This window comes from Mirounga leonina, unplaced genomic scaffold (assembly GCF_011800145.1).
Source record: "Mirounga leonina isolate KUSES-001 unplaced genomic scaffold, KU_Mleo_1.0 Mir_91, whole genome shotgun sequence".
NCBI classification, from domain to species: domain Eukaryota; kingdom Metazoa; phylum Chordata; class Mammalia; order Carnivora; family Phocidae; genus Mirounga; species Mirounga leonina.
The window spans coordinates 41504472-41529603 of NW_023270839.1; the positions used below are offsets into that span (position 1 = coordinate 41504472).

Below are 25132 nucleotides of genomic sequence, written 5' to 3' on the forward strand. Positions count from 1 at the left end.
TATAAGATACAATGTACATTTTAAGTAATGATTCTGATCCTTAGAATTTGGGGGAGATGAAATGGAATGGCTTTCATTCTGTTTATAATTACGAATGATTAAAAACGTAAACCATTTTTAAAAGATCTATTTGTAGCTCGTTCAAATTTCTCTGTTTTATCTGATGTTCCTAAATAATCTGGTATCATCATTTTAACAAGGATGAAATAATTTAACAACAAAAGGAATGAAGAGAGAAATGTTAAATATTTTATTTCTTTGACAGTAGGCTTACCGCTAGAAAAATCAAAAGAAAACAGTACGGTAATCGGCTTCAATGCATATAATCATCCAGTATACCAAATTTAAGAATATTATTCTAAATCTGAAGCAAGCATGGAATCATTCTTTATGTCAGCAAAATTTGATGGGAGGGAAGAATGATCAAATGGAGATTGGCATTAAGTGATCTCAGAGTCTGTGCCTATATTTACCATTGACTGGCTGCTAAGTCTCCCAAAGCAAGGACTGTACTTTCTGTGTTGTGGGGTTTTCTTAGGAGATTCAAAAGTAGTGCTTCATTTTAATTGAGAAATTATTTGACTTGAGATTATTTCTAATACTGAAAACAATCACTGAGGTGACACCTGTATGTTTGTAAATACATTTTAAACCTTTGGCTTCTCTCAAAAGTTCTTAAATGTATGCTTTGGGGAGATCAAAACTAAAAAACAAGATGAATTTTAGAATTAAATTGCAAAACCATTTCTAATCAGAATAGTCTCTTGGATTAATCTTCTAAATTTCCTACACAGACATTTTCATCTACCTGCTTCATTCATGTAACCCTGAAATAATATTTTTTACTTTCTTTCTATGTGCTTTATGTTATTCTAATAGGTTTGGCCTAAGTGCACTCTATCATAGAAATACTTCTATAGCCTAAGAAATAACCAGAAAGTTAGATATTTTTATTCCTGCTGAAACTTTATTTAAAATGTCACTGTGAATAATGGGAAAGGGTTTTTGTCTGCGTCCCATGAGCCCAAAGCCCTTGAAATAAAAATATTATTTCTCTGGCTGCACAGACAGAAGCAGATTTCTCTTTTGTTGTTGTTGCTTTCCCCCCTTCAATCTAGAATTAATATTGGCGTAACTGGTGGAATGCTGGGGCTTTGTAGCCCAAGGCAACAACAGCATTTCCAGCAAACTTTTCCTGATGAGTATCGAAGTTTAAAAAGACACACCTCTAGATTTAGAGAGGATTCTGGTTGGCTTTAAGGAATGGGAGTGAAGATTCAGACATATATAGGAATTCAAAGTTATATCCAAAATCTGGGGCAGAACCTTAGTCATTTGTTATATTTTTTGCTAATTCCCAGGAGGACGAGTGCTTTGGATATTGTGCCCATGTACTTCAAATGCAGAGGGTTTGGGAAAGCGCTTGGCCTTGCATGATACATAGATAATATACACTCATTTATTGTATTGAAGATCCTTTTTTCCCATTAAGCTGACTCCATGAAAATCTACATCAGAGCCCTTTAAAATGTATGGACATTATATACATTTTGCTCAAGCTATTAGCATTTCAATCAAAATAGCTGATCCTATCATCTCACGTTGCTGTATGTATATATGATGGTCGTAATGGAAAATCAGCAATTCCGTTTTGGATTTACAAAATGAAAACACTGTGCCAAGAGCCCTGTTCGAGAAATATTCAGGTATTGGTTTTAAACAATCACATAGAGCATTTGGGAACAGACACAGTTGTGATTTACCACTTATAAGAATGTTTCTGAAAGCACTTCCCCACGCGGAAGCAATGTGTCTAGTGTTGTGATGTATAGTTAATTAGAAAAGCAGCATCAAGGCTAATCGCTTTTTAGAAATACTCTAAACACTCAAAGGGGATTATAATTTGGCTGCTGAGGGCCATGTGCTTCCCTCCTTCTTATGAAACTTGAACAGCTTGTAAATGATCTTCGACATTTTTGACAGAGCAAATTTGAATATGTAGCTGATTTACATGATTAGTTCCTAGAAACTGATATTTTCTCCATTTTATGAAGAGGTGTATCCTTCCTGATCATAAGGGGCTGGTGCAGAGATTTTAGAGCACTGAAAGCACATATACCCCAGACACGCGTGCACGCATGCACATACACCCCACCCCACGTGCCTTCAGAATTTTATATCCTGTAACTATAGGTAAAATCAATTTATAAAAAAAGTACTAAAAGTGAAACTCACTAATGATTTTTTCCAATATAGTAAATCTGCCAAATTATCCAACAACAACAACAACAACAACAACAGTGATCTAATAGGTTTTAGAGCAGAGCCTCACAGGTATGGGGAGACAAGAGGAAGAAATCCCTGATACATCAGCTTCACACTTCCTCACTGCCATCTAGCTCCAGTTAGACTTTCTGATGCAACACATTCGAAGATCCACAGAAAATTTGACTTTGATTTCTTTCGTTTACATAAAAAGGTTTCTTACGAGGCTTGAAACATGTATCTGTTAGCATGAATTTTAAAAGAACAATTATGAATGCATAACACAATAGCCAAACAAAACATTGCTTTGAATCGCTGCACAAATAAGTCTGATTATAACTGTTATGACCTAGAAAAGAATCATAAAACCATTTTTCTTGTTGGCAACCTATGAGTTGCTATAGAATTATACCAGTCCTTTGGTCCCACTTTCCAAATAAATAAATATATAATGCAATGTAAACTTAGAATCTTTTATTTATTCATGAGGTTGAATTTAATACTATTATGATCTCTCGATTTTATGAGTCATATGTTATGCGGTGTTTTTCACTAACTTAGTTGGGTAGCAACCACACTTCACAAATCATAGTTTCATTCTTTACTGTTTCACTTGGGCTGTACATAGTAATCTCTCTCGTGAAAGTACATTCATTTCTGGGATGATAAAGTAATGAAAAGTGAGGCAATTGTGTTCATGTCAAATGATTAGAAGCAGCACCAGAATAAAGGGGGAAGGTCGGGGCCGGGGGGTGGTGGGGGGAGAAAGAAGGACGATTTCAAAACATGATTGTGTTTTAAGTCCATGCATATGGCCACAATTAGAGTCACAACGTAATTTGGCAATGGGAGCAGAATTAGATTTAGACAAATTGATGTTACACTGCAGTAATTCAGAATGAGCTTGTTGCATTTATAAACCATAACAAGAAGCAGAGTGAATTAATAAACCCTTCTTGTCACTAAAAATAAAAAAGGGAATAATTGCTGAGACGGAGTTAACAGATGACTATAGTCAGCATCCTTTCAGCCTAGATATGGGAAAGTGAAGGTCACCCCCATCTCGGATGACAAAGAGGGAACATTTTGTTGGTAAACAAATTAATCTTTTGAAAGGTCGCCATTTGTTTTAAGTTTTTCTCCAGTTCTTGTCATCTGGAATCAGAGATTGACTGTCATTTCACTAGGCAGGGGTGCAGTTGAAGCAGACAAAGCTGCTTCTGTACGTATCAGCATTCCTTGACAAAACTCGGTGCCTGATTGCAATGCTATGGGCCGCTGGTTTACAGCTGTCTCCGGACAAGAACGGAGGCCCACCCCTGAATTCCAATAAGATGGGCCTGCCTAGTCTGCCTGCTGCAAGCTGGCCCTCTGCCCACAAGGAAAATGCATTGTAGTTCAAGCCAGCAATTATCTCTTTTACTTCCTTCTGTGCTGCTTCTGTTCCTTTTTTCCAAAAACAGATGTGGGTATTCACTCAAGTTCTGCAGCTCTTCTTTCTCACACCTGCCGGGTCAGAATTTTGACAGAGGGAGAGTCTGAGGGAGCCAGCAGACAACAGTCAGATGGAATTTCTTTGAGAGCAGTTTAGAAAGAAAATGTGGATTTTCCAGGAAACGTGGAGTCAGCATCTTGGTCCCCCTCCCTTTTCCCAGGACCATTTGGTAAATTAAATTAGTGGAACAAAAGGAAAATCGCTTTTAAAGACATTCAGAAATGCCATCTCCTATTTATGACACACAGTCATTACCCAAGCACCGTGTTGGCACGCACAGACAGCACCCCCACTTCCGTGGCTCAAGAGAGCCTTCTCGTCAGGTCGCTTAGAGAGAGTTTTCCAGAAAACAAGGACTTCTCATGTTCTTCCTGATTCCTCAAATGCACGCCTCCAGTATGGCACCGGTGGTGGTGCTGGAGAATGGGGCTGGTACATCACCTTGGTAGGTGGTTGCCTGGGTTTTGAGTCCTGGCAAAGCCGAAGAAAGTGATGAGACAATTGACCTTGGCTGCTCCCGGGCTCTCTCACAAAAGCCCACTAGGACTCTGGGAGCGGGAAGAGGCTATTAGAGGCTTTGCCCTCATCGGGTAACGTTCACAAAAAATCCGCCGGTAGGGAGTTTCCAAACTTCTTGAGAATGTTTCCTGAGTTTCTGTGCTGAGATGCTGCACGCCTTCCCAGACCCCCCAGCCCTGTGCCGAACTCCCAGCACTCGCTAGCTCTCAGCGTAGGGAGTCTGGCTCAGACTCCACGGCCTGGTGTGAATCTTGCCCGATGAGGGACCTCCCAGAAAGAGCCTGCGTTGTTTCACGTGTAAAATGTCCATAGTAAGAGTATCTCATAGGATTGTATCGAGATTTAAATGAGAGAAGTCAAAGCACTTAGCAAAGGTCCTGGTACAAATAAGGGCTCTGAAAATACTAGTTGTGACCAGTGGCAATTTTCGCGGATTGTATCGTGCCATGTTTTATACTGTCATTTAAAGCTTACATTACCGTAGCGGTTGAAGGAGAGAGCCAAAATATTACTGAAAAACCTTCCAAGGATTCTATTTAATATTTCCTATGATGATGCCTTCTTTCCCACCCTGATATGAGGGCAGGGGCCTTGCCGTCCGTTCTGTTTGCCTGTTTTTCAGACTTTCCCCTGCCCCAAGTAGTGTTTTACACATAATAGGTGCTCAGGAGAGGACTGGTCTGTCTCCTCCCGCATCCAGTCTCTGATTGAAACTAAGTGACCTGATGCCGAGTCTAGAAGTGAAGAAACGATGTTGCTGGCCACGGTCACCCTGGTTGCACGGGGCATCCTCCCACTGGGCCATCCGAGAGAATCTTCCTAGTGAAACACCCTCGCTCCTGGATTCCTGCAACAGCCTTGCCACCAACTAGCTGTTTCCAAGAGCAAGTTACTCCACCTCGCTCATTCCCATCTTCCAGGGTTATAAAACGGGGAGGCTGGGTTGGAGGCGGTCTGGTGGGGTGGGAAGGATTGAGTGGCTCAGTTTGGGTCCTATCTGCCATCTTGCAGTTATGCAACCCCAGCCAAGCAAATGCAATCTCAAATCCTCAGTTCCCTCTTCTACAGAGTCAGAATAGTGGTGCCCATTAGGCAAGGGGGTTCTGGGAATTATAGGTAATATAACATTGCTGGCACATAATAGGTACCTAATAAGGCTCCTGGCTTTGGGAAAAATGAGCTAATACTAGAAATCTCATACTTCCTTCCACTTCTTCACACCTGGGCCCCTGGGGAAGGATCTGATTTGGCTCCTTTCACACTCCAGTATAAATGAGTAATAAGGCTTAATGCTCTCGTTTTCAAACTGTTACGGAGAACTCTGGTGAGTTTCCGGGAGACTGCAAGCATTTAATTCATATTTAACTTTTTTTTGATAAATATTTGAGCCATTTTAAAGTGTAACAAAGAAAACACAGACATACTTAGGTTAAGTACCAAATTTTCATACATACTAGATACAATCAATGGGTTAGTTTGCACTGTTAGGTTAATTCTTGGAGTGCGTGGGCATGCGTACACACACACACACATTTGAATTCCCAGAAAGGTGTCTTTTATTAGATAGGGTGTATCTTTGTACTGGTCATATTTTGAAATTCAGATATGCTCATATACGCTCCTATAATAGTCACACAAATAAATAAGTGAAGGTTAAGTCAGCAAATACACGTCAAGGTCTTAAATCAGCGCCTAGCCCCTACTAAGCATTCCACTGGTATTAGCGTTACAACAAACGTGTGCCACCATGCATTCAAAGCCAGGCAAGTTCTCTGGAGCTCACGTTTGGCAGCGTAATAGTGAATGGTACAATTACAATAATACACCTTGCGTGGTGGGAATACAGCATTATAGATCATCTCGTTGCTCATTTTAGGCTTGGGTTGGTTCTTACCTGGTTGGAAATGTGCTGTACGATCTTCATCTGGCAATGCAGGGCCGCCATGTGAGTTTGCTTACAGCTGTACATGAAAGGTCAGCAATAAAGCATCCTCTTAAAATTTGGACTCAACACGCAAAACAAAATTAGCTTGTTTTGCAGTTGAGTGACTATCCAAAACAGGAGGGTGCCGAGATACCCAAGAAGAAATTTCAATGGACATGATGGAACGAACATCTTACAATGTTATAGGACAATGTTACAATGTTACAACTGTTATATACAGTTGAAAAGTACTTCTGGTCACTGGGCCCCTCAAAAATAAGAGCACTTGCTAAACTGTGCCAGATGCTACGCTAAGTGCTTTATGTACACTCTCATATTTAACCCTTATACCTATAACATATGTGCTATTTTTATAACCATTTTACACATGAGAAAACTGAGACTAAGATTAAGCTACTCACCTAAGGTTATGAAGTAGGTAAGGGGAGTTAGGATTCAAAGTATTTATGAAATCCACTGGACAAATCTCCCTAAATTAAGTACTCATCAACTAATCCTCAATTACCAAGGGATACGAGCAGTTGTTAGATATTGTTAATGATTCCATTTTGAAACAAAAAATTCCTACTATTCTTTAAAGCTTCTGGAGCATTTTAATTGAGGGAACTCCTGAGATTATAAACACCATAAATTGTTAGCTATTTGAAATTCCTTATCCATTGACTTCAGAATGTTCTCCATCTTGTGCATGCAAGAAGAAAATACAGAAATAAATTGTATGCTGAGATGGATGCAAGATGGTAGTTATTATCTGTAACTCTTGATTTCATAATTTGCCTTCATCAAGACAACCTCATTGTTTCCAGTGTTGATTTACATAAAATATATATGCTTATTTGTGTATGTAATTCAACACATAGAATTATACTAAACTCTTTAAAAATTTGCATTTATTTACATATCAGCATTCTATTTAAGGTTGCATTTGAAAAATAGCTTCTACTCCTGAAAATAAATCTGAAAATCTTTGGCATGGAGTATTACTTCTCCCATGGGTTTTTGTTTTTTAACAAGAGTAAATCCTCTATTTAATTAAACCAAAGGAGTTAGACTCTATTAAGGGATTTGAAGCATGAGTGGACAGGGAGGAGGGGGATTGAGGGATGCAGGAAGAGAGCCTTTCACTGCCCTGCCATCATCCCAGGTCAGCGGCCACCTGCTAACCAGCTAGCCTTGCCCCCGGATGTGATCCAATGCCTTTGCACTTTGTGACTTGGGTTTTGGGCTTGAGTTTTGGTAAGGAGGAGGCTATGTTTCTAACCTCATAATCGCACTTTGAGGAGCCAAAAATTACGTAGCTGGTGGAGCCTGAGTCAGCTCTGTGATAGGTTTAGGGCATCACGGGTCCATGGCTAGAACTGTATTTCAATATACTTGGTTCCAATGTATACTGTTTCATGCATTTATGAAAACATTATTCTAGGAAGGGGTCTGTAGGTGTCACCAGACTCCCAAAGGGGCTCATGATACCCCTCCCCCAAATTAGAACTCCCTGTGATAGATTTCCTTCTCTTTCTCACAAATATCCAGTGTGGGGCAAAGTGTGAAGTATCAGAACAGAGAAGTATCCTAAAGACTCTGTATTGTTTATGGATAAAAAACTCTCTTAGTGGATGGTACAGGAAACCTACCATGGATATATCTAGACTGTCACTGCAGATTTTCATAAGAACTACATCTTCATGAGTGAAAATATAAACTTCCTGCTTTCCTCTAACCATGGTGGCTTTTCCATTGCACGGAGGAAAATGGAACTGCTACGTAAGCGGTAATACTTGCATTATTATAGTAGCGTTTGGTTTAGAATGAAACAAAGGAAAAATACTATAGCAAGTGGCACAGTGGCATCAGCCACAAGAGAAATGGGCCTAATAGAATTGTTTTTATCACAGCCCAGGTTAATTATCCACCGAGAGGTACTTGAGATGAATAAATACAATTGCTGTGTTCCAATATTCTAACCCATTGTACCTTAAACTGTACTTGAATTCAAGTATACATTCCTAGCCTTTTAAAACCTCACTGGTTGGGCGCCTGGGTGGCTCAGTTGGTTAAGCGACTGCCTTCGGCTCAGGTCATGATCCCGGAGTCCTGGGATCGAGTCCCGCATCGGGCTCCCGGCTCAGCAGGGAGCCTGCTTCTCCCTCTGACCCTCTCCCCTCTCATGCTGTTTCTCTCTCTCTCTCAAAGAAATAAATAAATAAAATCTTAAAAAAAAAAAAAACACCTCACTGGTACAACAGAAGTAAGTACCCACAGACTAGAGTAATTCACCCTATACTTTCTTTAAAATCATCCGCTCTGCATCAAATGTGTAATGCAAGTCCAGAAGATATTTATCTGGAGGCGATCCTTCTCATTAGGCTGTGACGTTGGGACAATATGCCACCAAAATATCCAACTTATGTAGTCCTTTGATTTCCATCTCTATCTGCAATGATAGCCTGAATAAATCTGTTTATGGCTGGCAACCATGAGGTCTGGAAGCAGCTGTGAGCTCTTCAGCGGAAAGAACCGTAGACCGAGAGGAGACTCGGAGGACGTGGGCGCGAATGGGGCCCCACCGCTGCTGTAACATAGCCTCGCTGTCATGGGAACAAAATTCAGTCTCTAAGGACTGAGATTCCCCATCTGTATCCTGAGAAGACAAACTGGCTTGTTCCGGGTCATAGTCATCGTCGTTGTGGCCACAGCTCTTCGGCGACTCCCAGATCAGTGCTGCGTTGGTGCCTTGGGGAACTGCCAGCCTCTCGGGGAGACAGAGTAATGATGGGTGTAACTGCCCCCAGGGTGGCGGGGGGTGTGCATGAGTCAAGATAGGCCTTGGAGAAGCTGGTGGGCATGGCTGAGAGAAGAGGGGCCTGCGTTGGAAGCTCTGGAAGCTATCAAGCAAAGGCAGAGGTGGAGAAGAGGGAGTAACCAGGAGTGGCTTGGAGCTTTGCCTAATCATCTTTTTATAAAGGGAAAAAAACCAAAAGATGTGGCTGGACAGGTAAGGCCAATTGGTGGTTGGCCTTGAATGGGCTAACTGAAATCTAATTGTGTGATCTCAGCCTGGATCATAAAAAGAAAGACTGAAGGCAGACAGTTTCTGAAATTAGATCACTTCTCCAGATGCTCTCACCGAATGGCAGCTTTAGAATTCTCCTGAACGATCTCTCTCCCTTGATGTCCTCATTGGTTATTAAACTTTATTTCCTCTCTCTTTGGTGATAAAGATTTCTTGAATAGCATTATCTGGCATTATCTCTTGAACTTGTTCCATGTTCCTGAAACGGACTATTTAGAGTTCTGCAGGCAACCTTCCCCCTGACCGTTTCCATTACAACTCTGTCCCTGTCATATGAATGGCCACCCAGAGCTGCCAATCTAGCTGGATGGCTGGGCTTTCTCCCAGATGCTGAAAATACTTCCCCACTGCTATCCAGGACTGTACTGGAACTCCATCCCTAATCCCCATATGTCCCCTCTCCCTCCAATGTTAGTCCAAAGCAGGATCTGGGGCAAGATTGGTGGAGGCAAGAGAGCCAGGTGGAGCAGAGAGCTGACTGGCTCCTCGCAAATGCTGTCTGCCCTCCCCTCCCCTCCACCTTGCACCCCTTCTCCACAGCCCCCCTTCCTCATTGCCAATTGCCAGCCTCAGCACTGGACAGTGTAAAGACACCCTCCTCCCCACCCCGCCAAATCTCACCCGCTTACCAACTCATTGTGGTCCCAACTGCTCATGCAAAGAAATAGCCTGGGGGACTATCTTCATCAGAGTGTTTTCTAAAATATGGGTGTGTTTCCCAACTTCTCTGTTTACGCTAAACAGGAAAAAAAAAGGAAAAGTGGTGTTCAGGGGATACGCTTTTTTCTTCCTTTTTTGCTCTTTCGCAAGAAGTAAAAAATCCTAAGAACACGTCCAAAGTGTTCTTATCCTTAGAACAGGAGTCACAAAAGTAAGTCCACTGGGGCCGGGCAGGTGACCTCCAGTCTATACCTGTGTCACAGGTCGGCAATTTGCAGCTTAGAGAGCCCAGGAGTGCTACTAATTTGGTGCAACCCAGGGTACGACCCTCCACTTTACAGTTAGAGATTTCATTCTGTCAGACTTGGATCCATCTCTTGGGTGCAGCTGAGCTCATAAGAGACTGACGTATAAACTGGATGCCATTGTGTTTATTCTAAGGAGAGCTGTAATTGTCAGACAAGCCTGAATGTTGCAGTCAGCCTGAGCTGGTGAGCACATCGTTTCCTTTTTAGAAAGCGATACGGAAGGCCCCGTTAGAAGGCTGCTTAGTGAACAGGGAAACTGACTGAGGGTAATTAGTTGGACGATCTTCATGGTGAGAAGCATCACACATTTATAGTCTGATGCAACCATCTGTGAAGCTACTCCTGCCAAAGGGATATGAATACATCCCCATGGAGTGCTTTATGGACACTGAGAAATGTTGACGTTCTGATTCAACTTTTTATAATAAATAGCTACGATTTGCTTGGACTTGACTCCGTGAATTATGCTGCACTGCGCTGAGCTTCTTATATCCATGCCCACATCGATCCCAGTGGAGTGAGTGATATGACTCCCATCTAACTGATAAAGAAACTGAGGCATAGAGAAACTACATTTCTTGCTTCAGTCGTGCAACTAGTGAGTGGGACAGCCCAGATTCAAATCCAGGCCTATCTGATATTAGAGCCTATGATTTTAACCACTGCCTTCCTTTTTACTAACTTCCTGCTATAAAAGGAAATTATACCTTCAGTTGGCGCCTAGTTTCTCTGATAACTTTAGTTACACTACCTTCCTATCTGGGGCCTGGGTCTTTTAAAGCAACTTGGGCATGGAGCTGACTGCATTGATCATATACTCATTTTGCTGGCTTAAGGCTCAGAGTCGGGGATAGGGGTGGGGGAACACATCTCCTTGTTACTACTCTTTCTTCCTATCTGAGTCATTGTAGCACCCAGAGCAGGAGAGGGACCCTGGCTGGAAGAAATAGGAGGCATGAGGCATCAGGAGGAGAAAGTGAAAGATGAGAAGAGAGGTGGGAAGGAACCAGAAATGCAAAAGATCCTTGGGGATTTCTTGGTGAGATACCCTGCTTCCCTATCTCCCAGGGAGATCCCAGGCGAGCTACTCAGCGATGGACAGTTTCTCAAGCCATTGGGGCCACTTAGAGCAAAGGAATTCTCCTTTCCCCCCATGCCTGGCTAGTGAGAGGCCCAGATGTAGCCAGTGGTTAGGTTCAGTCATACTAAAATCTCACGTTTAATATGCTAAGAAAATTCTGAGTTTCAAAATACCGTTTTCCATTTCTAGCCAAAAAGGGGCTGATCCGTGTAGAACGTTATCAGGAGACATTGTAAAGTGAAAACAGGCATTGACCCAAGAGAGGTAGCTGACCACCCCAGAAAACATTATCCCAACCTCCTCCTCTTGACCCACTTAAAGATATACTGGATACTTAATATTGGATTCATTTAATATAACCATAATTTAGGGGGGAAGAGGATTGACTCTTTCTGCCAAGGATTTTTAAGACTGTAACCCTCTAATTATAGAATTATCATCTAATCTAAAACATTGAAATCCCAAGGGAAGATGCCACCATTTTCCCACAGACGTGGGTTAATTATTCCATTTACCCACAGCTTCAAGTGTAGGACCTAAGCTTCCATAGAAGGGAAGATCATTCCCCCACAAAATCCCATTTTCTAATCTTGAACACTTGCAGGACACCTAGCTGTGCTTTTGCTCTGGGCTGCATTAAGCTGAAATGTATTACCTGCCAGGGAAACTGCATTTTAAGTGACAGCCAGTATTTCTGAGTGCTTCTCCATGCTGGGCATGGTAGTAAGTACAATATAAACAAATTAGCTCATGTAATCTTCACAGTAACCCTACAAGTTAAATATGATTACCACTTCCATTTTATATTTGGGGAAACAGAGGCAAAGTGGCTAAATAATTTGCCCAAAGTCGCACAGCTACAAGTCATAATTCAAACTCAGCCAATCTGTCTATGGTACCCCAGGTAGCTTTGAGGATGATGACTTTGACCTACACCTGAGGAGTAGATCTGGGACCCAGCCAAAAACTGCTCCCTTGATGACCAAGGAATTTGCTTGAGAAATTTCTTTGCCTTGGTCTGGGAATAGAAGTAAAAGATCAAACTACATAGTAAGAGGCTATATTAACTCAAGGATTAGAACAAGAAGAAGAGCTGGTACTCTCCTGCTCCACCCCCAGGCTTATTGAGATAGAATTGACAAATAATGTTGTATAAGTTTAAGGTGTCCAATGTGATGATTTGATACACGTATATACTATACTGTGAAATGGTATCATCCATCACCTCACATAATTACCTCTTCTGTGAGTGTGTGTGTTGTGAGAACATTTAAGATCTACTCTCAGGGCACCTGGGTGGCTCAGTCAGTTGAGCATCTGCCTTTGGCTCAGGTCATGATCCCAGGGTCCTGGGATCAAGCCCCAAGTTGGGCTCCCCACTCATCAGGGAGTCTGCTCTTTCCTCTCCCTCTGTCCCTCCCCCCAACTCACTCGTACTCTCTCTCTCAAATAAATAAATAAAATCTTAAAAAAAAAAAAAAAGACCTACTCTCTAGAGCTGGTACTTTTAAAGATGGAAACTTACTTCAATTAGACCGTAAACTCCTTTGAGGACAGGGAACATATCATCAACATCAAACATGGTGCCAGATCTGGTAAGAACCCAATATAAACTTATTGTTGGTTGATGCATATGTGGTTAATGACTATGAATAACAACTTGGTAAGGACCTGTGTAATTGAGCTAGGCTGTGTCAAGTTAATTTAAATAATGAAATACCATGTACCTCATTTGGCTGCATTTGTAGAGCACTCCTCTTTTTGGCCATAAAAAATACCTCCCTAAACCACTTCAGGTAGAATTTATTTTCCCTTCCCTAGATCATCATTGTGTGCTTTTAAAGCTTGACATGCTATGCCTCGAATTTACTGAGCCACATCAAAGAACAGTTGAATAAATAAAAAGATACATCATATTCCCAAAGAGGAAAAATGATTATAATAAGTGCCAGTTGTTTCCAAATTAATATTTATATCGAATGTAATTTCAATCAAAATTCTTATGGGTTTTATTTGGTCTATGTGGAATATTAATTCTCTTCAACTTGCCAGTGTTCATGATCTTGAAAAATAAATGGGCAAAAGCTTCAGGGTTTTTTTTTTTCTAAAGAAGATTAATGAAGGTAAATTTTTCAGACAACTTGTTAAAACATATGATAACATTAACATAATTGTAACAGCATCCTATGGGTAGAAAAATTAACAGATCAATGGAATAAGAAATGAGCATGGATATTGACCTTAGTGTAAAAAATAATTTTGAAGGTAGGGAAGGTGATACTGTAAGTCAGGGGGAAAGGGAGGGCTGGTGAGATGTGTGGTGCCAAGTCTCTGGACTAACGATTTGGGAAGAGAGTATTCAGTTAAGTCCTAACTTTATATCCGAAACCAAAGAAAACTCCTGATGGATTAAAAGTAAAGTAAAATGTTAAAAAAAAAAAAGAAAAAAATAATAAGAAACCTGTAAAAGGAGAACTATTTTTCAAGTTAGCCAAAGGAAGATTTTTTTAAACCACCATAGCTTCACACAATATTAACAGTCCTCATTATAAGAAAAGTCCGTGTTTATATTGGACCCCAATCCTGGATCGGCCATTTAACTTCTATGTGATCTGGGGGCAAAGCGCTTAGAATCCTCGGGCCTTAGTTTGTTCATTGGTAAATTTAGGGCATCGGATCACACCATCCCTAAGATTTCTTCCAGTTCTGACAACCTATCATTCTGATTCCAAGCAAAATCAGTTTCCTTTGGTTCTCTTCCTTTCCCTTTTCTGACCACCACCAAGATGTGAAAAACGGAAAAGCAGACCAGGTGAAACTGTTTTCTCTTCTGATTGTGGAAACAAAAGTCACAGAAGGTGTTGATTTTTTTCTTTTTGCAGTTATGCATTTCATAAAGCATCTATAGAGTACCTATTGTGTACCTGACCTCGTCCTAGTGACTTTTACGTGTTACCACTTTTAATACTCAGAGTGTGTCAGAGAGATCACCACTCCCATTTTACAGATAAGAAACCCAGGGAATAGATTTATGACCAAGCCTTATAATTAATATGTGGCTTACTCAGAATTTGGGCCTGTATTTACTTTTGACAGTCTGATTCAGAGTCTAGGAAAATTATCCCAAAAGAAATTGTGAAAAGGACAGGGTCTTACACACACACACACACACACACACACATTATTTTTTTTTTTAAGATTTTATTTATTTATTTGAGAGAGAGAGAAACAGCATGAGAGGGGAGAGGGTCAGAGGGAGAAGCAGACTCCCTGCCGAGCAGGAAGCCCGATGCGGGACTCGATCCTGGGACTCCGGGATCATGACCCGAGCTGAAGGCAGTCGCTTAACCAACTGAGCCACCCAGGCGCCCACACACACACATTATTAAGATGACTGAATACTTTTCCTTACAAATCAGTTTCTCTACTAATGAATAATGTTGTATTTTTTAAACAGGCTGAATTTGTATGTGGGGTTAATGCCATCATTGACTTAAGCAAAAATACCTGAACTGGACACGCTCCTACCCTGCTCTCAGGTTTGCTTGGGCATCTCTCTGGCAGAGTTTACTGATACACCATAGAAATTATGGCAAAGCCCAGCAGAGTCGTTGAAGTGAAAGTCTCAGTACTGCTCAGGAAGGGATGGCAAATTAAATAAAGAGAGCCCCCAGGGGTTCTGCAGCTGCATGCCAACCCAGCTGCTGGTATGAGGTAAATGAGGACCGAACTCCCTCCCACTTGTGACCTTGGCCGGTATTTAAACAGCAATGCCTAGAGACTGGCACACTGTTCTAGACTACTGCGATGAATCGCAAGTGCAAAAATAATTATAATATGTGATAAACCCATTCACAAAGTCTTTCTTAGGTTTTCACTGAAAGGAGCACCATTTAAACTCACTTCCTTTCATAAGCCCCCAGTGAAGGTTGAGATGATCGATTCTATCTAAGTATCAATTTGTAATACGCAGCCCTAAGTTTACAGAAGAAAAATGGCAGAGAACCCAGAGGCCCTCCGGTTGCTGTCTTTTCATATCTTGTGACAATGTTTGAGCAGTGGTATGGTATAATATTCTATGCAAAAGTCACAAGGGTGAGCAACTCAAGTCATTCTTTTTTCTTGTATGAGATGTAACAGACGTGTAGATGAAATCCCAGTGCTTTATTGTTCTCTTGTAATCGCTTTCCCAGAATGTTTAAATTTCTACTGGGATGCTACAGAGAAATGCTATTAAATTTACAGAGGAAAAATAGCAACAAGAAGTAATTAGACTTCTATTTGAATCTATCGAAAACACCCTGAGTCCAGTGTTTCAAGCTCCTTCGAAGAAACATTTTAAGTAAAACCAAGTTATCCCTTATCTTTTCACTTTGCAGAATGGTCTCATAGTAATGAATCACAGCTATTACAGTTGTTAGCTTTATACTAACCCTTTGGTCAGTTTTTTTTCCAAAATGTATTCCAAAGAATACTGGTTCCTTGGAACGTGAATAGGTGTTCCATGAAAGGAGAGTTTTGTGGCCCCATAAAAACAGGAAACGTGACGCTGAAGAGAGTCAGGCTGACTTTCACACCGTTAGGCTGCCTAGAGTCACTGCCTCGCTGGAGTGCACCATGAATCTTCAGGATGAGGGCGGCCCATGTGGTGAGCAGTGTTGCTCAAACCTCCTCCAACCCATTTCTGCAGAATAGCTCATAGAACTATATTCAGAGGAAGGCATTTCAGGAAGTTTTGCTTAAGTGCTGTATTTTAACTATTTTCAATGGAAAAGTGTTTAGACGATACTACATATTTTCCTTTCTTAGTCGTATTTTACTGGAATTTAGTATTTTCTTGGAGGCTTTGGGACATCATGACAAACTCCACCTTTTTTGGGTGATGTGCTGTATGGGGCTTTGAGGTGTGCATATGCTCACACCTCAGACTTCTGTGTGTTCAAAATAATATTTCCTCTGGTGTCTCCTCCAAGGTTGTCTCTACTCACCTCACTCTTTGAGTCTGTTCACAATGCCATGGTCACTTCTGCTACTGACTACCCTGGAATCATCCTTAAGATCCCTTCCAGTTCTATGGGGCGCCTGGGTGGCTCAGTTGGTTAGGCGACTGCCTTCGGCTCAGGTCATGATCCTGGAGTCCCAGGATCGAGTCCCGCATTGGGCTCCCTGCTCAGCTGGGAGTCTGCTTCTCCCTCTGACCCTCCTCCCTCTCATGCTCTCTGTCTCTCATTCTCTCTCTCTCGCAAATAAATAAAAAATCTTAAAAAAAAAAAAAAAAAAAAGATCCCTTCCAGTTCTGAGAACTGTAACCCTCTATGTGCCTTTTCCTTCCTTCCTTCCTTCCTTCCTTCCTTCCTTCCTTCCTTCCTTCCTTCCTTCCTTCCTTCCTTCCTTCCTTCTTCCCTTCCCTTCCTTCCTTCCCTTCCTCTACATCCTTTCCTTTCTCTTTTACCTTCAATATTGGTAATTTCTGCTTTTGCTTTTTCTCTGTCACTCTTACTAGGATTTACCAATTTGATTAAACTTTTGGTTTTGTTTCTCTATTTTTTTCTCTATTATTTGTTTTCTATTTCTTGATTTCTCCTCTTATCTGCTTTTATTCTTGCCCTCCTATTTATTTTGAGTTTATTTTACTCTCTTTTTTATTTTAAAGCTTTTTAAGGTAGAATCAGATGATTAATTTTTGGCCTTTCTTCTGCTCTAATGTAAACATTTAGACTGATAAATTCCTCTCTTAGCAGTGTTCTAGCTGTGTCCCCAAAATTTTGATATGTTGCTTTTTTTATTATCATTCAGTTCAAAACTCCCCTAGTGATTTTCTTTGACTCATGAGTTATATAGAAGGGTGTGGTCTTAGCTTTCTCATTCTTAATGAATTCTGATTTAATTCTATCAGAGAGGGTCAGAGAACATACTCTGTAAGATTTAAATCTTTTGAAAGTTGATTGAGACTGATTTTATGGTCCAGGATATAATTCATTTTGGTGAATGTTTCATGTACATTTGAAAAGAATGTGTATCCTACAGTTGTTGGTTGTAGTGTTCTATAAATATCAATTAGGTCAAGGTGGCTGATGGTAATATTGAGACCTTCTATATTCTTACTAATTTCTTAAAATCTCTTTGTTCTACAAATTACTCAGCAGAGATTTCTAAACCTTCAACTCTGATTGAAGATTTGTCTATTTCTTCCTTTAGTTCTGATGATTTTTGTTTCATGTATTTTGTGTTAGTGTTATTAAAGACATACGTGTTTATGATTTTTATGTTTTCTTGCCTAATTGACCCTTTTATTTGTCTTTCTCTTTGATACCAGTCTTTGTCTTAAAGTCTATTTTGTCTGATACTAACATAGCCACTCCTCTTCCTTTTGCTTTCTGTTTACGTGGTATATCAACCTTTTGTTGTTGTTACTTCAACTTGTGTCTTTAAAATTAAAATTCATGGACGCCTGGGTGGCTCAGTTGGTTAAGCGACTGCCTTCGGCTCAGGTCATGATCCTGGAGTCCCTGGATCGAGTCCTGCATCAGGCTCCCTGCTCGGCAGGGAGTCTGCTTCTCCCTCTGACCCTCCCCCCTTTCATGCTCTCTCTCTCTCAAATAAATAAATAAAATCTTTAAGAAAATAAAAATAAAAATAAAGGTAAGAAGCTAGATACAAAAGGATACATACTGTAATAATCCTTTTATGTAAATTCAAGAACAGAAAAATAATAGCTGGGAGTGGAATTCAGAATAGTGGTTACCTTTGGGCTATCAGAGTGAATGACAAGGAGCATAAGAGAGGCCTTGGGGGTGCTTGCAATGCTCTACTTCTTGTTCTGGATGCTGGTTTCCCAGTGTCTGCTTTGTGAAAATGTATCAACCTTATGATTTGTGCCTTTTCAAAAATTAATGTTATCCTTTAATAAAATGTTTATGTAAAAAAAGCCCCAATTTCTGATATGAAAAAAGTTTATATTGTGCATCTCTATATATTAATTCAGTAATTCCTCACAACGGCCTTATGGAAGACCAGTGATGTCGAGTTTTATGCAAAATTGGATTATATAAATTTGAAATTCCATGACGTAAGATAATAATAACAAATTATTGCTGTATACACAAAGTTTGAAATAATTCAAATCCCCCTAAATTTAAAAAAATAAAATTTCACTTTTTTCAAAGCTGGTGCAGTCTGAGTGAATTGAAGATATATTTATGCTGGAGTTTCCACAAAGAAATACCATCTGAGTAAATAAAAATACCCTATATTATTAGGATATAAATTCCACAAATGTAACAAATAACAGTAGATTAAACACAGCAGTGATGTTCTCTCACGTCACACAGTTTATGGCTGATATAGCTGCTCTACAACGTCAGGCATCTCTGCATTTTCTATCTGTATCTAAGGTGGCTAAGATGGCTGCTAGGCTCCTACCATCATGTCTGTATTCCAACCAGTAAAGTCACTATGATTGCTATACCACTGGCCAGAATCCTGTCACAAAAACCTATCAAGCTGCAAAGGAGGCTGGGAAATGTAGTTTCTGGCTGTGTAGTACATTGGAAGCCATGCAGAAGTCGCTGCCGTAGCTGCCATTCTTTGTCAGACTGTCTCAACTCTGTGAGTTCAGAATTATGAAATGCCTCTAGGAACAAATCCTTTACATAAAATTCAGCTGCCCTGTAGCTAAGAATATCCCTATTTTACAGAAGATACAACTGAGACTCAGAGAAGTTAAATGACTTACTCCAGCACATTAAATGACAGAGTTAGGACTGAAATCCAGTGCTCCAAGCCCATGAGTTTTGCTCTTATGCTACAGATGCCTCCCAAGGGAGTTTTTTTTTTTTTTTTTTTAAGATTTATTTATTTATTTGAGACAGAGAGAATGAGAGAGAGGGAGCACATGAGAGAGGGGAGGGTCAGAGGGAGAAGCAGGCTCCTCACTGAGTGGGGAGCCCGATGTGGGACTCGATCCAGGGACTCCAGGATCATGACCTGAGCCAAAGGCAGTCGCTTAACCAACTAAGCCACCCAGGCGCCCCCAAGGGAGTTTTTCTTCTAGCTCCAAGACTGCTGCTAATCCTTAGTCTGAGACAAAGTGAAGCTCCTACTGTATCTATGTGAAATGACACTGAGAAAGGGACCAGAGTGATGGGGCTTTACCATGAGGACAGGAGTAGAGCTGGTGACCTGAGCTGTGTTTGGCTTGAAGGGTTCAAGAACTCAGGAAGCAAGAAAATGTAGTAAAAAGCACTGGGCCATGAAGCAGTGATGTGCCCTTTTAGTTCTGCCTCTATTAGGCAGATTGGTTGTGTGTCCTAGCTATTTTCCCTTCCTGATCTTTAGTATGCCATCCACTATATGGGGAGGAGGGCTGGGGCAGAATTGGTCATGCAGGGTTGTAGAATATGGCCATGCAGGTTTAAATTCACCAAACAGAAGATTCTGGAACAGAGTAGAGGGGTGTGACATAGCTCCAAACCTCACCCCTCCCTGCCCCTCAGAAATATTGAGAGTCTCAGAAATACTACAAAATCTGGAGAGAAGACGATCAAGCAGGCATCCTTATCTTTTTTCTCTTTTGACAAGGGGACTTGGAAGAAAGAGGTGAAATTGGAAAGCAAATAATAATATGTCTAATTCCTCCAGAGAGAAGTGATGTCTTCAGGATTCTATTGAAATGACCCAAAACTCCTGGGGCTAGAGGGAGGGAGGGAGGACTAAGTAGAGCAAACTCTGATATAGGATGTTCATCAAAATCTCAAGAGTGGGAGGAGAGCCTATGTATTTTAACAAAGACTACATGTATCCTAAAACGGAGGCTTCCCTGACCCAAGCCCTCAGATAACAGAAAGGTGGAGAACACCCAGAATACCCAGTTCTCACATGTTGCTGGGAAAGATAACACACTGGTAGCAGACAACAGGGAAGGAGACGCTACCACAGAGCAAGCAGATTGTCGGGGCAGAGCTGCCCAAGAACGTACAAAGGGGAAAGGAATGATATGGCCACTATACTGATTTATTATATAAAGGCCAGTATTTCACCCAGAGCTAACAAAAGAGAGGGAGGGGAGAGGAAAAGACAACCATGGGCTGCAAAAGACAAAGCCTAACCCGGAAAAAAATATAACTCAAGGAACAGAAGGAATTTTCTCACAATTTCTTCACATTATAGCGCAGCTTGATAGGAACATAAATTACGTAAAACTAGAGCTCAGCCATGAGATGATAAAATAGCAGAATGAGATAAAAAGGGAGGTTGCAGACATAAGGAAACAAATTGAATACCAAAATACTTTATGGAACTAATAAATAAACTATAAATAGGAAGAACAGAACAGACACTGCTGAACACTGAAATATGGGCATGGAGAAAAGACTGTAAGCACAGAAAAGACAAAGGAAAAAGACAAAGGAAATTAATTAGAAGCTAATAGATATGAATAGTAGTTTGTTACAGGCTAAGCTGCTGTAACAAAGAAATCTGAAAATATAATGCCATAAATAGACCAGTTTATTTCTCACTCACAAAACAGTCCACAGGTGAGAAGTCTAAAGTTGGCAGGACAGCTCTTCTCCATGATAGGGAGCATAACCGAGAGAAGGTTCCTTCTGTCTGGATGCTGTCTCATCTCATTCCTGTGGTTACAGACACTCTCATTCCAGTGGTTGAAGCTGACTCCTCTCTACACCCATGTTTCAGCCCATAGGAAGGATAAAGAGAGTCTAGGGCAGGCATTCTAAGGAGATGGCCCAGAGGTTACACTTATCACTGCTGCTTACATCTTACTGGTCTGAAGCTAGTCACGTGTCCACATTTAGCCACTGGAAATGTAGTTTGGACTGGATAGCCCTATGCTCAGCTAAAAGCATTCTATTCTAAAATGAACCAGGAGAGAACGAATAGTTTGGTACCACAACATGAAATATAAAGATGAGCCAACATTTAATGACACTAGGTGTCTCTAAAACAGAGAACCCAGCAAGTGAAAGAGAAGCTGTATCCAACGATATAATGAAAGAAAAATTTCCAGAAGTGAAGAACAAATGAAATCTACAGGTGGAAAGAAAGCACTGAATCCCAGGAAAATTTGATTTAGAGTATTGCAGCAAGTATTTTCTAGCTAAACACCTGGACTTCAAAAACAAAGAATGTTTCAAACATCCAGGCAGAAAGAAAAATCACCAACAAAGGGTGAGGAATCAGGCTGGCATCAAATTTCACAACATTCATTGTAGAAGACAATGGGTCAGTGTCTTCAAAGTTTTGAGAAAAGAAAGGATGACCCCAGATATCATTTAAATATAAATACCCATGAACACTTGTTGGAAAGGACTGCTTGATAACCAAAGGCAAGCAACTAAGAAATCAATCAAAATAGGGGAGCCTGGGTGACTCAGCTGGTTGAGCATCTGACTCTTGATTTCGGCTCAGGTCATGATCTCAGGGTCCTGAAATCGATCCCTGCATTGGGCTCCGTGCTCCACAGAGAGCTGGCTTGAGGATTCTCTCTCTGTCCTTTCCCTCTGTCCCTCCCCCTGTTCTCTCTCTCTCAAAAATAAATAGATGAACCATAACAGACTCTTAACTATAGAAAACAAACTGAGGGTTGCTGGAGGGGAGGTGGGTGGGGGATGGGATAATTGGGTGATGGGCATGAAGGAGGGCACTTGATGTAATGAGCACTGGGTGTTCTATGCAACTGATGTCACTAATTTCTACCCCTGAAACTAATAATACACTATATGCTAATTGATTGTAAATAAAATTTTAAAAATAGATAAATAAATAAAAATCTTAAAAAAAAAAAAGTCAATCAAAACAAGAATTTAAGCATAGAGAAGCCATGACACTGGATCCATTTATACGTAGGATGACTACCAAACAATCCTAGCAATTATGGTTTCAAAACAGAATGCGGATATTATAAATCTGGACAACATAAAAACAATAATATAATAAAAAATTGGGAGCTGAGGGAGAGGGGATGGGCGTAGCAAGAGAGTTCTAACGTTCTCATCTTTTGAAGATGGGGGTATATTATTCAAATTTACAACGTGATTTAAAAAAACCTAAATGTTTTTTCATAATCACCTTTATTTAACTATAGGGCAGGAGTCTACAAACTAGTGCCTGGGGGCGGACCACCTGTTTCTGGACATAAAGTTTCATTAGAACATAGTGCCATCATTTGTTTACATATTGTCTATGCTACTTTCCAGCTCTAACAACAGACCAGAACAGCCTAAAGTATTTACTGTCTGGCCCTTTAAAAAAAACAAAAAACAAAAAACAAAAACTGCCAACCCTTGCAGAGGAATCTTTTTCAACTCGTAGGAATCTTGTGGTAAAGAAATATTGACTTGAGGTTTCATAATTTGTTAAGTTTAATTCAGTCTTTTCCCCTCCTATTAAATTCATGTCAAAAATTAAGTTTAATAATGTAATATAAATCTTATTTTTGTAAAATGATATATTAATCATTCCAAAGATGTCAGGGATAATGGATCACCTAATGATATTTGGCATGGTTTCTTAAACCTTCATGTTTTTGTTTTTCTGCACTAATTGGAATCTTTATAAAGAGCAAATATCATTTTTTACCAGAATCATAAAATAGGATGGTTTTTCTATTTGAAAACACTAGAAGCAAATATACCAAGATGTTAACAATAATTAATTCTGGCTGGCAGGAATGTGATTGCTGTTTTCTTTTTTAAGCTTTTCTATATTTTTTAAATTTTGAAAAAAACAATTAAGCTGTTACAGAAGGTTTAGGCATAAAGCGATAGAGTTTTGGAAATAGTCATGACACACCAGATATAAAGAACACTGTTCTATTTCTATGATAGTCCATATCACTTATACAAACTACACAGCATGGTTCCAGACTAAAATATAAAGCATGACATAAAGGAGAAGCCAGAAGCAGATGATATTCACTTCTGTTAGGCAATTGGCACTGGTTTCTTTCATTTTTGTTAACCTACCGTTCAGTTTTGTCCCCTGCCCCACCCTCCTGGTACACACACACCATACTCCAGCCACACCGAGAGCCTCACCTTCCCTGAAGTCTTCATCCTTCTGTATGCTGTTATGCTTTGTCGCCACCATTCTTTCTCTCTATAATTGCATCCTCTTCTCCACGTGATACATAATTCAATGCTTCCTTTAAGACACAATTTAAATATCACTTACTGCAGTCCATCCCAACCTTGGCTGTACATCAGAATCACCCAGGGAGCATTATAAAAATACTGAGGACCAGGCTCCAGCCCAGCTATTCGGAATTATTTGCCCAGAGTTGGGGCCCAGGCAGCAGTATTTTTAAAAAGCTCCCTGAGAGATTCTAACACACAGCTCGGGTGCAGTCACTGTGAAGCCCTCTGCAACACCAGCACAGAGTCAATGACTCCCTCTTCTGCACTCCCATTGCCCCGAGCGTGTCCATTCCTCATGAAACTTAACGCCCATCGTATTAAAGTTAGTGTTATATGGTAAGTGCTCAGTAAGTGTTCAAGGTTGTTCCATGCCTTCTCCCTCCAAGCAAGCAAATGCAGAGGTGGTTGTCTTACCACGGGAGCAGGACGGCAGAGTGGGTTCATGTTGCACACCCAGTGACACGGCATGTGGGATTTATTTCTGTAATCTCAAGAGGGTGTGAACCCCCAAGTGTAACCCTCTTCTCCATGCCCCTGCACACACACGCACACACACGTACACTGGGTCTGGCTTTTACATTGTTGAGATAGATGCAACTGAAACAATTAAAGAAACCAGCTGGCTGCCTGACAGGATCCCAATATCATCTGCCTTCCACCCTCTCCTTTGTGTCACACTTGGCATTGTGTTTTATGTCAGATCCTGCTACTTTGGCTTTCAAGAGCAGGTTGGCAGGTGTACTTTGTCAAAGGCTTTCAGAAAATCCAGATAAATGATGCTCTGTGCCCTGAAACTGCCAAACCTGTACTTTACATCTTCGCAATGCTGGGCAATTTTATTTAAGTGGAATCTTTCTCTCTTCCTCCGATTTACCTTTGCCTCCCTGCCCCTGATATCAATCAGACAAGTGGAGACCCTTCCCTTTTTGCTACTGAAAATCAGCTATGCACATGCCAGGCCTGCAGTACAGTACCTTGGGTGATCAGGAGATCCTGGAGGCCACCCCGGTCTGGGGGTGAGGTGAGGTGAGGTGAGGTGAGGTGAGGTAAGGTGAGGTGAGGTGAGGCGAGAAGAGCTGAGGATGAGAAAGAGACCACGGTGGATCAGCAAGATGGAATTTCCATAATAACACGACATGCACATGAACTCCTAGCTGTCATTAAGGCAAGGCCCATGGAGGGGTGCCTGGGTGGCTCAGTCAGTTAAGCGTCTGCTTTTCGCTCAGGTCATGATCCCAGGATCCTGGGATCAAGCCCCATGTTGGGCTCCCTGCTCAGCAGGGAGTCTGCTTCCCCCTCGCCTTTTGCCCCTCCCCCTGCTTGTACTCTCTCTTTTTCTCTCAAGTAAATAAATAAATATTTTTTAAAAAAAGGCAAGGCCCATGGCACTCCCCTTTCCTCTTCCAACTCACCTGGAAGGCAGGAGATTTTGCTGTCTACTCTTTCCTTTTAAAAAACCCTACTTATAGTTATTTTAAACTGTCCTCACCAAATGTTTGGTGTTCACAGGATGGTAGCTGTTTACAATTTCCCTTAAGCCCCACATCCTTTGTTCACACAGACATTTTTTTAGCCAATAGATACTTATTTGGGGAAGTGATTTTTCTCCCCCACTCAACTCTTGATGAATTTCC

At 40.9% G+C, this 25132-nt stretch overlaps 1 long non-coding RNA gene across 2 annotated transcripts; it reads right to left on the reverse strand.

Moving 5' to 3' along the window:
* Positions 1 to 285: 285 nt before the first annotated feature.
* On the reverse strand, positions 286 to 24775 carry LOC118003436. Of its 2 annotated transcripts, XR_004677346.1 has the most exons (5): positions 24473 to 24775; positions 23400 to 23506; positions 9924 to 10030; positions 6174 to 6240; positions 286 to 5233 (listed from the first exon to the last, which is right to left on the reverse strand). It is a non-coding gene; the product is annotated as an uncharacterized LOC118003436 (long non-coding RNA). The 2 variants fall into 2 exon arrangements; XR_004677345.1 differs by having other exon boundaries at positions 286 to 6240.
* Between the last annotated feature and the right edge of the window lie 357 nt (positions 24776 to 25132).